The following is a 6,000-nucleotide window of genomic DNA, read 5'->3' on the forward strand; positions in this document are numbered from 1 at the left end:
CTGATGTGGGGCAGCCTGCTCTGTGTCTGCCTGCTGATGGGTCTCCTTCTGGAAGTGAGTCTTCTCCTCGTGCTCCTCCTCCTCCTCCTCTGATGGCTCTGATGGTGTGTCGGGCTCAGAGGGGATGTCACCACCCTGTCGGATCATCAGCTTCAGATGCGAATAGCGTCGCTGGCTGCGCCGCTCCAATTTTTCATACTGGCGCCGGTTACGGCGCTCCATCTGATCAAGCTGTCAGAATAGGCGGTGCACGAGGCGGTATACGGGCTCAGAGGCAGTGGAGGTGCAGTGGTGGTAGCAGGGGCAGCTGTGGATGAAGAGGGTCCAGCAGATGGTGGGGCTGTCTCATCAGTAGCAGTGAAGGGTGGTGGTCTGTAGCCCAGAGCTAGGAAGTTCCTGCTGTGAGGAATGATCTTCCTGCAGTCCGCCGCTGGTGGTCTCTCATCGGCATCCTCCCATGGCACGTCAGCTCGACGGCCTAGCTGTGTAACCAGATACGGAAAAGGGAGGGTGCCGCGAACATGGACCCTGGCCATAAAATGCCGGATAAAGCGTGGTAGATAAAGGTCCTTACCCTCCAGCACACACCTGATGACAAGTCATCTTAGCCTAGTTTCACTAGCCTTTTTCTTTTGTTTTCAATTGAATTATGCACTTTCTTGAGCCAAAAGCAAGCCAATTGGGTAGATTTTCATGTTTCCTTTGATTTAATCAACCATGTATGAATTCATGCTATTTCATGAGGTTTTATGCTATAATTGTCACATATTGTGAAAGAATGAATATCTCATGATTTTGAGCATAGCTTTGATGTGTTTGGTTGATTAATGATAGGTGAAGAAAGCTTGGAGAAAGGTTGATGCTAGAAGGAATGGCTAGGAGGAAGAGAGAACAAAAAGTTTGAGCAAAAGTTTGCCTCAAACTTTAGCTCAAACTTTTGGATTAATTGAAAATGAACCAGGAAGCAAAAAGCTGGACCAAAAGTTAGCCCCTAACTTTTTGGCTAACTTTTGGGCAAAAGCTAGAGCAAAAGATAGCCCCTAACTTTTTGGCCAACTTTTGGCATGAAAAACACCCCTGGATGAGCAAAAGTTTGCGCCAACGTTAGCCCCTAACTTTTTGGCTAACGTTGGCGCATGAAAAACACTCCCTGGACTAGCAAAAGTTTACGCCAACGTTAGCCCCTAACGTTTTGGCTAACGTTGGCGCCATGAATAACCAAAGGGAGGCCAACGTTGGAGCAAAAGTTAGACCCCTAACTTTTGCCCCAACGTTGGTATCAGCAAAACAAGGGTGCTGATGTGAAAAGTTGGAGCAAAAGTTAGCCCCTAACTTTTACTCCAACTTTTACTCAAACTTTCATGATTCCAACCCGGTTCAATTCGGTTCTTCTCCAAACTCCAAGAGCAATCAACCAAGGCCTCTATTAACCCAATTCCATCAAGAGCAAAGGCCCAATTAAAGGCTTGAAGACCATTTGAAGAAAGTGTATAAATAGCATAGGATTTAAGTTTTAGAGGAGCTTCTCTTTTTAGTTTTCAGGGAGCTTCCCTTTTAGTTTTTCAGAATAGCTTTCTTTTCGGTTTGCTTAGAGCTCACTTTTATTTTTCTTAGCATTGTTGTTTTAATTCAAGAGAATTTGGGAGGAGAATTGATCTCTCTTCTTCCTTGTTCCTGCCCAGCACTCTTTACTTTTCTTGTCTTGGATCTTGGGTGGAGAATTGAAGAAATTCTGTTTCAATCTCACCTTGGGATCTTGTTTAATTTTCTGCTTAATTGAATTTCAGTTTCGGTTACTTGCTTCTTCATCTACTTTCTTTGAAATTTACAATTTCCTCTGCAATTGTGCTTGTTGGATCTAGGAAGGCATTGAGATCTAGACTTGGTTTTCTAGTCTCTTGGGTCCTGAGATCCGGATTTCCCATTTCCCATTCCCTGTTTACTATTTTTATGCTTATTTACATTTCTGTTTTAAGATCCAGTTTGATTCAAGACATCCTTTACTTCTCTGTTTGTTGCAATTTTACATTTCCTTGTTTAATTTCTGCAAATCCAACTCCCCATTCCCTTTACAATTCAAGCCATTTACATTTCTTGCACTTTAAGATTTTGCAATTTACATTTCTTGCGTTCTAAGTTTCTGCCATTTAATTTCTTGCTCTTTAAGATTCAGCACTTTAATTCCTGTTCTCTTTAATTTCATGCCAATTACCCATTCCCTTTACTTTCTATGCAATTTAAATTCTGCAAATCACAAATTTCTCAACCAAATCTTGATTCGCTTGACTAAATCAACCACTAAACTAAAATTGCTCAATCCTTCAATCCCTGTGGGATCGACCTCACTCCCGTGAGTTATTATTACTTGATGCGACCCGGTGCACTTGCCGGTTAAGTTTGGGTGTTTTGGAGAAATTCGTTTTTCCACGAAAATATCCCATCAAGTTTTTGGCGCCGTTGCCGGGGATTGATTAGATTGACAATGATTAAGTGAGGTGGTGATCTAGATCTAGCATTTTTATTTTCTGTTCCTTTAATTTTCAATTAACCCACTAACTATTTGAATATTTACTTAAGCTAACTAAAACTTCATTCTAGCAATAGATTGAAGTGTCACTGGTTTGTGTATTTCTTATGTTCTGCTTGTATGTCAGGTACAAGAAGAAATACACCCATCTTTCATGAACAAGACGAAAGAACTCTTAGAAGGTTAAGAAGAGCTGAAAGAGGGAAAAATATTGTTGGAGAAGAAGAATCAGAAGAAGAATTCCAAGATATGGAGGAACATTCAACTAATCCACCAGGTGGAGCAGACAACAACAATAACAATCCACCCCAGAGGAGAGTTTTAGCTTCCTATACTTTTGCAAATCCTAGACATTGTGGAAGTAGCATCTTAACTCCAAATGTCAACGCAAACAATTTTGAACTAAAGCCACAACTCATCACTTTGGTTCAAAACAATTACTCTTTTGGTGGAGGACCACTTGAAGATCCGAACCAACACCTATCCACCTTCTTGAGGATTTGTAACACTGTTAAAACTAATGGTGTGCCTCCTGACAGCTACAAGCTATTGCTATTCCCATTTTCTCTCAGAGACAAGGCCACTCAATGGTTGGAATCCTTTCCAAGAGACAGCATTAACAATTGGGATGATTTGGTAACCAAGTTTCTTGCCAAATTTTACCCACCTCAAAGGATCATAAGGTTGAAGACTGAGGTACAAACATTTACACAAATGGAGGCTGAACCCATCCATGAGGCATGGGAGAGATACAAGGCTCTAATCAGGAAATGTCCTCCTGAAATGTTCACTGAGTGGGATAAGCTGCAGAATTTCTATGAGGGCTTAACATTGAAATCTCAAGAAGCTTTGGATCATTCAGCTGGAGGTTCCTTGCAACTCATGAAAACTGCAGAGGAAGCTCAAAATCTCATTGATATGGTGGCTAACAACCAATATTTCTTTGCTCATCAAAGAAACCGCCAACCATCACAAAGAAGAGGAGTAATGGAGCTAGAAGGAGTGGACTCAATCTTGGCTCAAAACAAGATGATGCAGCAGCAAATTCAACAACAATTTGAACAAATGGCCAAGAGGATTGATAGTCTCCAAGTTGCAGCAGTGAACACTAGCCAACCATCAACCACATGGGGGCAAAATGAAGAAACTCAAGAAGAACAACAACAAGAGCAAGTACAGTATATGCACAACCAAGGACCAAATGAAGTGTATGGTGATACATACAATCCATCCTGGAAGAACCACCCAAACCTCAGATGGGGAGATAATCATACCCAAAACCAACAACCATGGCAGAGAAACTCAAACCAAAATAACCCAAGAAGCAACCAAAACCACAACCAGCAGCAAACTAACCAAAACCCCTACAGAAAAACTCAAAACAACTACCCCAACCCCAACCAGTACCAATCCAATAACCAACCCACCAACCAAAATGCCTACCATCCACCACCCATATCTCATAACCCACCTCAAGTATCACCTGAAGCCCAAAGAATCACTAATTTGGAGGCCGTGATAGACAAAATGTTGAAACACCAAGAAATGATAACCAAGAATCAGGAAGCCTCCCTGAAGAGCCTAGAGAGACAGATGGGGCAAATCTCCAAACAGATTTCTGTTGAGAGACCTTCAAGCTCACTGCCGAGTGACACAATTCCAAATCCTAAGGAAGAATGCAAGGCGATAAAATTAAGGAGCGGGAGAACATTGATGAGCAACAATGACACCACTAAGAAGCAAGTAGAGAGCAGTAAAAGACCAATAGAAGAGGAACAGCCAACACACACAGAGGAAGCCAATGATGATGATGCAATGGCAAGCAAGGAAGCTTCAAAGCAAACTCAAGCAAAGGAGGAACAATCAAAAATTCCAAAAAAAGGGAATGAAGCAGTTGAAGAGCCAACCAAGAATCAAAAGCAACAAGCAGAGAAAACCTTTGTACCTCAACTGCCATATCCCCAGAGATTCAACAAAGAAACCAAGGACCAGCATTTTCACAAGTTCCTCAAAACTTTCAAAAAGCTGGAAATCAATATTCCTTTTGCTGAAGCACTTGAGCAAATGCCTCTGTATGCCAAGTTTTTGAAGGAGCTTATCAACAAGAAAAGAAGTTGGGATGAGAAGGAAACCATACTGCTCACTGAGGAATGCAGGGCTTTGATTCAAAAAGGGTTTCCCCCTAAGCTTGAAGACCCAGGGAGCTTTTTGCTACCTTGCACCATTGGGGAATTAACCATCACTAAAGCAATGTGCGATCTAGGAGCAAGTATCAACTTAATACCATCCTCCTTGGTAAAAAAGCTGCATATAGAGGAAGTTAAACCAGTACAGATATCTCTAGAGCTAGTAGATAAGTCAACAGTATATCCCAGGGGTATGATTGAAAACCTTCTGGTCAAGGTGGACAATTTCATATACCCTGCAGATTTTGTGGTTCTAGATTCAGAAGGGGATGATGGTGACTCTATTATTCTGGGAAGGCCATTCTTGGCCACTGCTAGAGCTATCATAGACATAGAGGAAGGAGAATTAACTCTCAGAATGCATGATAAGAGTGTCACTCTGAAGGTGTTACCAGAAGCACAGTTTGGTAATGAGAAGAAAAACTATATGGAACTTGACAAGGAAGAATCACAATTAAAGGGAGAAAGCAACAAGGCGATTCACAACAACATCCCAAGGCAAAAGATTGTGCAAACTGATGAAGAAGTCCAAGAGAATATGGGAGTATTAGCCACTGAAAGGATGAAAGATCCCCAAGGTAAGCCTACGGCCAGAAAAGAAAGGTCAACAAAAGAAAGGATGAAACGCAGAAACAAAACAAAAAGGGGTTGGAAGAACAGGAAGATTCCAACAGAGGGGCTTTCCAAAGGTGACAAAGTGCAATTGATATATCAACAACTGGGAGCAAGCCGACAGACTGATGACTATTACAATGTCAGCAACATACTCTCGTTGGAACATGCTGAAATTGAACACCAGAGAACAAAGAGGAGGATCACGGTCAGGGGAGACAAGTTGAGGCACTACAACCCTCAACCACCATAAAAGAAAGCTCCAATGTCAAGCTAGTGACAATAAAAGAGCGCTCCATGGGAGGCAACCCATGATTTAAGATTTATGTCATTTTAAATTCAATAAGTTATGATCATCTGAGCATGAAATTTATTTTCATAGACGTACTCAATGAATGCATGCAAAATTTTTTTTCATATGCTAAGACTTCTAAAGTTTGGTGTGCCTTCAAGCACACCAAACCAGTGTTGCAAACATTTTCATACTATATGCCTAGCATATGACCAAACACTAAGTTTGGTGTTTCTCTTCTCATGAAAATTAAAAAAAAATCATGCATCAATGATCATACATTATCTCTTACTGAGACTTTTCAATTAAAAAGAAATCATACTCTATGATGAAGGCATCAATTGTGATTTACTACTAGCATCTCACATTTACCCCTTAAGCAA

The sequence above is a fragment of the Arachis ipaensis genome, chromosome B3, assembly GCF_059453495.1.
Source record: "Arachis ipaensis isolate K30076 ecotype BB chromosome B3, ASM5945349v1, whole genome shotgun sequence".
Taxonomy (NCBI): Eukaryota; Viridiplantae; Streptophyta; class Magnoliopsida; order Fabales; family Fabaceae; genus Arachis; species Arachis ipaensis.